The sequence below is a fragment of the Marmota marmota genome, unplaced genomic scaffold, assembly GCF_001458135.2.
Source record: "Marmota marmota marmota unplaced genomic scaffold, marMar, whole genome shotgun sequence".
NCBI classification, from domain to species: Eukaryota; Metazoa; Chordata; class Mammalia; order Rodentia; family Sciuridae; genus Marmota; species Marmota marmota.
This window is the reverse complement of record NW_026000240.1, coordinates 2,563,594-2,574,119: the sequence shown is the minus strand read 5'-3', so window position 1 is coordinate 2,574,119 and position 10,526 is coordinate 2,563,594. Positions and strand designations below refer to the sequence as shown.

The following is a 10,526-nucleotide window of genomic DNA, read 5'->3' as shown; positions in this document are numbered from 1 at the left end:
AAAAAAAAAAAAAAAAAAAAAAGAATATAAATTCTACTCCTTCCACCGCTGATATTTCTTACACCAATATATGGAAGCACCGCATAAGAAAACAACTCCAGAACTGCCTGATACCTTAATTAGAAATTACTTTTGGAAAGACTAGAGGGTGTAAATAAATTTTTTAAAAATTGTTCGATTATTTTCATGGGTGCTTTGTAATTATACATAATGAGATTCATTATGCCATATTTGTACGTGAACAATTTGATCAACCTAACATCTTCCCTTTCCCTCTCATCTTCCCTCCCCTGAAGCACTTGCTCTACTGATCTCCCTTTTATTATATTATTATATTATCATTTTAATTAATGTGTTATAATTATAAATGGAAAAGCTATATATATATATATGTATATACACGCTGTGTGTATATGTGTGTATATATATGTATGTATAAACATACATATATATGTATATGGGTGGTATATTCAAACATGGACACAGCATAATTTGGTAGCTTTTACTACTCAGTACTTCCCCATACCCTCCCTTTTTCCCTCCCTCTCAAATCCCTTCCTCCACTCTTTTTGTCTTCCTACTATTTTTTTCAAACCCACTCCTCTTTTTTTATAAATTCCTTTTTTTCCCCATCTCCACATGAGAGAAAGCATTTGACCCTTATCTTTCTGAGTCTGGCTTATTTCACTTAGCATAATGTTCACCAGTCCCATCCACTTATCAAATGATAAGGTGATATATTTTTAATTCAAGTAAAAACTATATAGTCCTTTGGGTTTAAAAAAAAATCACTAAGATTAGAGCCAAGAATAAAGTCTTATTCCTAAGGACAATATTTTGCCCCACTTAAATGATATTCCATACTTTTAACAGTGTTTGCTCTGATTATGGTAAATTTCATAGGACTTGTCACTGGAATTCCAAGTACTTCACAATTTACAGAATTATTTCATTCAGAGTTTGAAAAGGAGATCATGAACAGAAAAAAAATCAATATTTAAAACAACAAAAATTCCTGTGTCCTTCCATTAATTAAAAATAGCACCACAATTTCATTCTCTCCAAATTTGGACTTAGCACAGGGTTGTAAAATCTGTCATTTATTTCTAAGAAGAGAATGACTTTTTTCTGTTATATTAAACCCAAAGTAAGCAGAAGAGAGAAAATAGTTAAGTATCAAAGCAGAAATCACCTAGTTAAAAAAACAGAAAATCAATATAGAAAAGTCAGTGAAATCAAAAGTTGGTTCTTTGAAATTATAAAACTGATAAATTTCTAGCCAAAGTGTTCAGAAAGAAAGACAATGACAAATACTTTAAATACTAACAATAGAGGTTATTTCACAGCAGGTTGTATAGGTTTTAAAAGATAACCTATGGGGGTGGGGCACAACTATAAGTCTATTACTTGAACTGAAAATGGACACATCCTTCAAAGACAAAACTACCAAAGCTAATGCAAGAAGAAACTGATAACATTAGCAAAATTAAAGAAATAGATCTATAAAGTTATGCACTTACATAAAACATAGCAATCCCACTCCTAAAGAAATAAAAACTTAGGTTCACACAAACACCTGTACACAAAATTTATGGCAGTTTCATTCCAAAAAACAATGGAAGCAACCCAGTGTCCTTCAACTATGAAACAGAGAGACAAACTATGGTACATCCATACTATAGATTTCTACTCAGCAATAAAAAGGAACAACTATTAATGCATACAACATAGAGGAATCACAATGCATTTTGCTAGGTAAAATACAAACTATGATTTTTTTTGTGGGGGGATGGGTCTCACTGAGTTGATTAGTGCCTCACTTTTCCTGAGGTTGGCTTTGAACTTAAAATCCTCCTATCTCAGCTTCCCAAGCCACTGGGATTAAAGATATGTGCCACTGTGCCTGGCCAAACTGTACGATTTATTTGGCATTTAAGAAAAGATAAAACTGTAGGAATCAGCAATTTCCAGTAGCAGGAGATTAGGGGAAGGGTTGACTGGTACAGGTGAGGAAGAGTAATGGGAGGACATTCTGAGGATTGATGGACTATTGTGCATCCAAATGTATGCATCTGTCAGAACCATAAAGTTATATATTGAAAGAAATCCATTTTTTTACATTTAAACTTAAAATAACTACAAAAGATGAAAAACATAAGCATAAATATTAACACAGAGATTTTCTAAGTCCATTAAGAAATAACATGAATAACTAGGTTGATTGAAAAGAAACATTAAGAAGTATAAACCAACAAAACACAATACCCATGCTTCTCAAGAAACACTAGCAACCTTCATGAAAATCAACCATCTAGTAGTAGGGCATAAACTAAGCATATGGCATTACATGGAACATACTGACTGACTTCAATGAAATTAAGTTATACTATAAATTAACATTAGGAAGAGTGAACTACTGACACAAGGCAATAATATAAATAAATCTCAAAAATTTTACTCCAAGCAAAAGAAGTCACACATGAAGTTCTAGGAAAAACAAAACTACTTTATGGAAGAAAATCATATTAGCACTTACATTTGGGAGTATAGGTTGGGACTCCCCAATAAGAGGCACGAGAGAAACTTGGATAATGGTAATTAGTTATATCTTAAAAAGGATGAGTTACAAAAGTGCATGCATTTGTCAAAATTCATTGAATGGTACACTTAAGATTTTTACATTTAATTTTATTTTAATTTGACTTCAAGAAATATAAAAATAAAACTCAAATAGAAATGCATTTAAGAGTATAGCACTGTCTATAAGTTATTTTGTACTACATCAGTTACAAGTAGATTGATGACTGCGTAGAAGGGTGAATAAATGGATAGATGTGTGATACAGCAAATAAAACATAATGTAAATGCTTATTGTAAAACTGATTCAACTTCTAATTAAAAAGTACCAGTGGGGTACTTTTTACACATACACCCAGCCAAAAAAAAAAAAAAAACCCTACACAAAAACAGCTTTACTGCTGAAAATTACCAAACATTTACTGAAGACAGAATAAAAATGCTAACCAAACTCTTCAAAAAAATTGTATCAGAAAAAGTATTCTTATGAGGAACAAAACCAAAGACACTGTAAAAAAAGAAAACTACAAACCACTATCCCTCATGAACATAGATACCAAAATTCTTTATATGATAATGAAATTCAGCAATATATAAATAAGCATAATACATCATTAATTGGGATTTATCCCAAGAATGCAAAATTGATTTAACATTCAAAAACCTATCACTATAATTCAACAAATTAACAGTCTTAAAAAGAAACTATATAACACAGAAAAACATAGCAAATATTCTAATATCCATTCCAGACTTTAAAAATTAAAAAAAAAGGAAAACTCTCAAGGATCTAGGAATGTAAAGGAACTTCCTTAATCCAAAAAAAAAAGTATGTATGGAAAAACCTCTAGCTAACATGGTATTTTATGGCAGAAAGGTATTTACATCCTAACATCTATCTAACGTTGCACTAGAAATTCTAGTAATGTAATCAATCAAGAAATAAAAGCATAGAAGCTAGAAAGGAAGAATATGAAACTATCTTTATCCACAAATATGATCAATTATATGGAAAATACTATGGAATCTACCAAAATATACTAGTCAGTTTAGCAAAGTTGCAGAAACAAGTTAATGTACAAAAATGGGCTGAATCTCTGTATACTAGCAATGACCAATTGAAAATTGGACTTTAAAAAATACTGTTGACAATAGCATCAAAAAAAAACAGGAAATGCTTAGGGACAAATAGGATGAAAATATGCAAGTCTTATAGAGTAACTACTACAAGACATACTCAGAAATTAAAGAAAGCAAATAAATATATTGTTTTCATGGATTAGAAGACTCAATGTTAGTAAGATGTTAATTCTCACTAAATTAACCCATAGATTCAATGGAATCCCAGACCTAGAATAGTCAAAAGATCTTTGAAAAAGAGGAACAAAGTTGGAATACCCATACTACCTTATTTCAAGATTTAATATGAAAGTTACAGTACTCAAGGCAGTATGGTATTGGTGTAAAGATATCAAAAAGATCAATGAAACAGAGCAGAGTCCAGAAATAACCAACACATGCAATTTTTTTTAATAAAAGGTGCCAATAGGGAGAAGATAATTTATTGAACAAATGCTGTTGGAACAAACAACAAGAGGGCCATATGAGAGAAGGGCTAAGAATCTCAACACTTTCCATGGGACATACACAAAATTTTGCTTCCAATGGATCACAGATCTAAACTTCTAAAAGAAAGCATCAAACAAAATCTTAGTGAATTGGGTTAGGCAAACACTTAACACAAATTAAGATTATGGAAGAAAATTAAAATAAATTGAATTTGCCAAAATTAAAAACTTTTGTGCTTCAAAGATATTGCTACAAAAATGAAAAAGGCAAGCCAAAGCTTAGGAGAAAATATCTATAACACATATTTGACAAAAGACATGTCTGGGGTACAGTATAGAAAAAATTCTTGCAACTCAATAATAAAATAATTTCTTTTTAAATGGGCAAAAGAAGATCTATGAAAAGCAGACAAATGTTCATCATTAGTTATTAAGAAAATTCAAATTAAAACCATAATCATTTTTTAAAGTGACCATATAATTTGCTAATGAGCATATGGAACAACTAGAACTCTCTCACACACTGATGGTATCAAGTGGTACAATCAACTTTGGAAAACAATTTCCAAATTTCTGAAGTTTTCTTAAATTTCTTTTAAGATAAAATTTCTAAGAAATTTAACATACAAAATATTATGATAAACACTTATAAAGGAAATTCTTTTCTCTCAGCAATGTTTTATAATTCTTTTATAAAAACTATGTTACCTGTACAAGTTGTAATTATTTACACATAACCCTTTTTACAACTAGCCAGTCTATCCCTAGCTATTTACACAAAGAAATAAGTATTTACAGATTTTTACATATATTCTTATAAGTAACTTTACCAGTAACAGCAAAAACCTGGAAATGGGCTAAAGAAGACTAGGGGTTCAGTGGTACAGCACTTGCCTAGAATATACAGAGCCCTGGGTTTGATACCCAGCACTGGGGGGTTGGGGAGTTTAAAAAAAAAAAACAAAACGCTGAAAACAAATCACATAATTGTGTTCACATGACTAAAATATGTCCACAAATTCTTTTTTTTTTTTTTCCTTCAAGTCTAGGGTCTTAATCTGTTGCCCAGCTTGGCCACAAACTCCTGGATTCATGCAATACACCCATCTCAACCACCTGGGTAGCTGGGACTACAGATGCATGCCATTGCTCCAGGCATTTTGACACTCCTTCCTTCCAAAGCAGATGCTATTTCTCTCCTTCAGTGTGGGCTAGACATAGTGACTTACTTACACCAAACAGTAATATTGGAAGTGACAACGTGTGGCTTCTGAGACCTGGTTATAAACAGTATTGATGTTTCCTCTTTACGCTTGCTCTTGGGTCATCTGTTTGGAAAGTAACCAGCTTCCATGTATGAAAGCACTCAAGCACCCCTGAAAACATGGCCTTGGTGAGGAACTGAGGCATCTGGCCAAAAGCCATGTGAGTGAAATATCTTGGAATTGGATCCTCCCAGACCCAGTGAAGACTATGACTGTAGAACAACCAACATCTTGACAGAAATCTCACGAAAGACCCAGAGCCAGGGCCCAAATTCCTTGCCAAGAAACTATGAGAATATATGTTTTTGTCTAAACCAATGAGTTTTGAGTTAATCTGTTAAACAACAATAGATAACTAATAAATTCATCAACATATGAACGAAGAAGCAAATTGATCTACCTATACAATGCAATAATTAAGCAAAATAAAAAGGATCTATACACAGTGGAATATTACTTAGCCACAAAGAAGAATGAAATTATGGCATTTGCTGGTAAGTGGATGGACTGGAGATTATAATGCTAAGTGAAATATACCAATCCCAAAAAACCAAAGACCGAATGATCTCTCTGATATGCGAATGCTAACACAAAATATATGCTAAAAGTAAACATCTATAAAAACCACTAACAGAAAAGTTAATGTTCCATTCCACTTCTGGAAATTCACAGTATTACTCCTAGCAACAAATGCATGACAAATAATCAACAAAATGTCATTTGACCCATCTGCTAATTTACCTTACTAAAGTGCATAGAATAAGACATAACTGTTTAAAACTAACAGCTCATACTCAAGTTACTCCCCATTCATGTTCGGACACAGTTAAAGCAATATTATCTCTGCTGTATTTAGGAAAGGATGAAAGCAGAGATGTACTTCACAGATGACAGACCATCCACTCCAGGAAGTTTACTATAAAAACAGGTTACATATCCATAGTTAGCATTAGCCTTGTTTCCAATTCTTATCATTTATTTAGGTGCCATTGGCTCTAGGAATAAATTTTGGTAGTTTAAAGTCTTTTTGATTCATTTAAATATTATTTAGCTTCTACAGCACTCTCTTCTGATGATTCTACATGGCAATCATTCCTGTCTCTTCCAGAAACTGCAGAAAACAAGGCTATCCCTATGGATCCATTGAAACTTTTGGTTAATCTCATTAGGCCTATAATAAAGATTTAAAATAAATCAAAAGGACTCTGTCTTTATTATCATCAGGAAAAGGTTCCAATAAGTAAACAAATGCTTATTATTTGTTTTACTTTTTCGACACCTCTGTACTAATCTGTTTCTCTAACCATTTCTTTCCTCACTCCTAGAGCAGTGGTTTTTCCACTGGCTTAGGCAAGTACAGAAATCAGATAGAAAAATCAATAGAACACAAACACCCAAGCTTGTGGAAGAAAGGTAAAATTCCTCTGTATTTTTAATAAGTCTTCTAGGTGGTAACTGTTATGCAAAGGTTGAGACAAACTGCTCTACCCCAAGGTTCTCGAATTGGTTGCACAATGGAACAGCCTGAGGAATTTTTAAATATCTAGATGTTGAGATTATTAGAGAATGAGGAATCGGCATTTTTAAATTCTGATTTAAAAATTGAATCTCCAGGAATGCATAAGCATCATCTACATCACCTGGTGCTTGTTAGAAATGGAGAATCAAGAGTCTGCATTTACCCTGATCAACAGGTATCTTGTTTACTGAAGGCAGCACATTGTTTATCAAACTGACCTGCCCACTGGAATGACTGAAGAGGTTTAAAACTGATGAATTCTTGGTTCTCAATACCCAAAGGTTCTGATTTTTATTTGGCCAGATTGCAACTGGTTCCTCTACCACCACTTTGCTGAGATGAATTCAAGAATGGCAGCTATATCACTAACTCACTTTTTGTAAAGTGGAAAGGGTATTCTCTTCAGTGGATATCATGGCAAACACAGTCCCTGGAAGTGGGCAAAAATAACGTAGTCCTGAGGAGTAGAGATCAACACATTTCTTCTGTAAAGGTCTAGATAGTAATAAGTTAGGTTTATAGGCCATGTGGTCTCTACCACAACTACTTGATCCTGCTGCTGGAAGTCACAAGTAGCCATGGACAATACAAAAACAAATGAGTATAGCTGTGTTACAATAAAAATTTATATGCAAAAAATAAAGCCAGCTAACACATTAAGAAGTCTATACACAATGGAGTATTACTCGGCACTAAAAAATGATAAAATCATGGCATTTGCAGGGAAATGGATGACATTAGAGCAGATTATGCTAAGTGAAGCTAGCCAATCCCTAAAAAACAAATGCCAAATGTCTTCTTTGATATAAGGAGGGCAACTAAGAACAGAGCAAGGAGGAAGAGCATGAGAAGAAGATCACCATTAAACAGGGATGAGAGGGGGGAGGGAAAGGGAGAGAGAAGGGAAATTGCATGGTAAAGGAAGGAGACCCTCATTGTTATACAAAATTACATATAAGAGGAAGTGAGGGGAAAGGGGAAAAAAACAAGAGAGAGAAATGAATTATAGTAGATGGGGTAGAGAGAGAAGAGGGGAGGGGAGGGGAGGGGAGGGGAGGGGGCATAGTAGAGGNAGGGGAGGGGAGGGGAGGGGGGATAGTAGAGGATAGGAAAGGCAGCAGAATACAACATAACACTAGTACGGCAGTATGTAAAAAAGTGGATGTGAAACGATGTGATTCTGCAATCTGTACATGGGGTAAAAATGGGAGTTCATAATCCGCTTGAATCAAATGTATGAAATATGATATGTCAAGAGCTTTGTAATGTTTTGAACAACTAATAATAATTAAAAAAAAAAAAAGAAGTCTGACACATTGCTGGGGAGAAGGGCCAAAAGCAGAGAGAAAAGTCTTATTAGGGGATGAAGAGATTCCAAAAACTGTAAAGAAATCCAGCCAACTCCAGCCACCCTAAAGGAAGTATCAGAAACACTGGCTTCTTCAGACACAGACAAGCCACCTAACCAACACCTGCTAGGAGAGAGGCAAGCTGCCCCTCCCAAGTTCTGGCCAAATAAATTATGGTGATTGTTTTGAGTTACCATTTAGGGATGACTGTTAAACAGTAAATAAGATGTTGACGTCATATACAAGATAGTGATGTTTGTAAGTTTTGTAGTGATTTTAAAAGTTGTAAAACATTTGGTAACTATTTGGAAGTTTACTACTGTTGAAATTGTATTTTGATACTATTTATATTACTTCCTCTCTTAACTTTCTGAATATACTAATTTTCACTTTGACAAAAGCATACTTCTATCCCCTGAATAACCCATTTGAATTATTCAAAATTATTTAAATTTTTAATTACAATTTGTCATCATTTCTTGTCCTTATTTTTCACATTTTGCCTAATAACAAAGTATATGTGGTTGATGCAAGCCTTAGCATCACCATTATTTGGTATTAAGTGTTCCTACTAGAATATAATTGATTTTATTTTTTTTTCAGCAGTTACTTCTTGGATACTATTATTGATTTTTATGTTAATTAACCAAACTCTGGCTCTTCATAAAATTTCATTGTTTTCATTTTTAGTTATTAAAAATGGCAAATACAGAAATGCAGAATCAAGCATCTGCATTTACCAGGATCAAGAGGTATCTTGTTTACTGAAGACAACACACTGTTTGTCAAACCGATCTGCACCCTGGAATGAACCAGGGAAGTCACTGAAGATGAAATTAGATGCACATATATTCATATAGGTTATAGGCCATTATACATTCAAAAGTATTTTTGAAAATTTGATTTTCTGGGCTGGGGCTGGGGCTGAGCGGTAGCGCACTTGCCTGGCATGTGTGAGGCACTGGGTTCGATTCTCAAAACCACATAAAATAAATAAAGGTCTATCAACAACTAAAAAAGAAAATTTGATTTTCTGATCATGCATACAAGTAATATTCACTGGATTGACTAAAATGAATTAATATTTTGCCTTATTTACTGAATGTTTAATTTTACAATCTCTTAATAAACTTAAAACATTTTAAGAATGTAGAAAATTACACACAATATATATTACGTACTTAATTTCTAAACCTTAAGACATACACTATCACATTTCATCTTTTAAAAGATTTATTTTAGGGCTGGGGATATGGCTCAAGTGGTAGTGCTCTCGCCTGGCATGCTTGCGGCCCGGGTTCAATCCTCAGCACCACATACAAACAAAGATGTTGTATCCGCCGAAAACTAAAAAATAAATATTAAAAAATTCTCTCTCTCTCTCTCTCTCTCTCTCACTCTCAAAAAAAAGATTTATTTTACTATTGTTTTCCTACTATGATGAACAACCTTTTCATTAAACACTTACCTTCATTATGAAAGTCATTTCATTCAGAAGACAAAAAAATAGTTCAAAATCCTCTTCTTCAACCTAAATCTCTTTTTACATCAAAAATTTATTAAATAAAACAATGGCATAAGAAAATCATACAGAAATGTTAACACAAAATGGCCACTTCATACATAAAAAGATTTGTACTCTTAAGTCTACAAAAATACAAAATAAGAAAGTTCTTCTATGAGATTGGTTACAACATCAGATCAAGCAGCTAGTTACAACATTACCCAATTAAGAACTAGAGCCAGAGTGGTTCATACAACTGTATAACTGTACAATATACCAACCTACAAGGAAAAAAAATGTCAAGAATTTTGTTAATTTCCAAAAAAAAGGAAGAAAAAAGAAAAGGTGCCATATTTGAATAACAAAATTAACAGATGCATTTGATGGCACCAGAAAAAACAGCAATAATCACTAACCCTTAAGACTACTACGTTAAAAAGGTGCTCCGTGACGATTCTACACATTAGTAACTGTTCAAGTCAACACCAGTAGTTAAAATCTCTGAACACATTATTTTGGAAATATGTTAATTGTTTTGCAAAGTAACAAAATTTCTAAGGATGAAGTTTTGAAGATGCTAAAGAAAAACTCTGAAACAAAGATATTACAGACACATCAAAATGATAAATGAATCTAAACAAGCTATTTGAAGCATTCAGTTTAATCTGTTACTAGATTTTTATAAAGAAATGGTATGAAAATATCACTCTTCACTATTTCATACAGAAGTACACTGACTTCCAA

General features: G+C 33.1%; 1 protein-coding gene across 10 annotated transcripts in view; it reads right to left on the bottom strand.

The window, feature by feature from the left end:
• Acap2 (ArfGAP with coiled-coil, ankyrin repeat and PH domains 2) overlaps positions 1-10,526 on the bottom strand; it is an 87,223-nt gene that overhangs the window by 60,035 nt on the left and 16,662 nt on the right. The gene's annotated exons all lie outside the window — the stretch shown is intronic.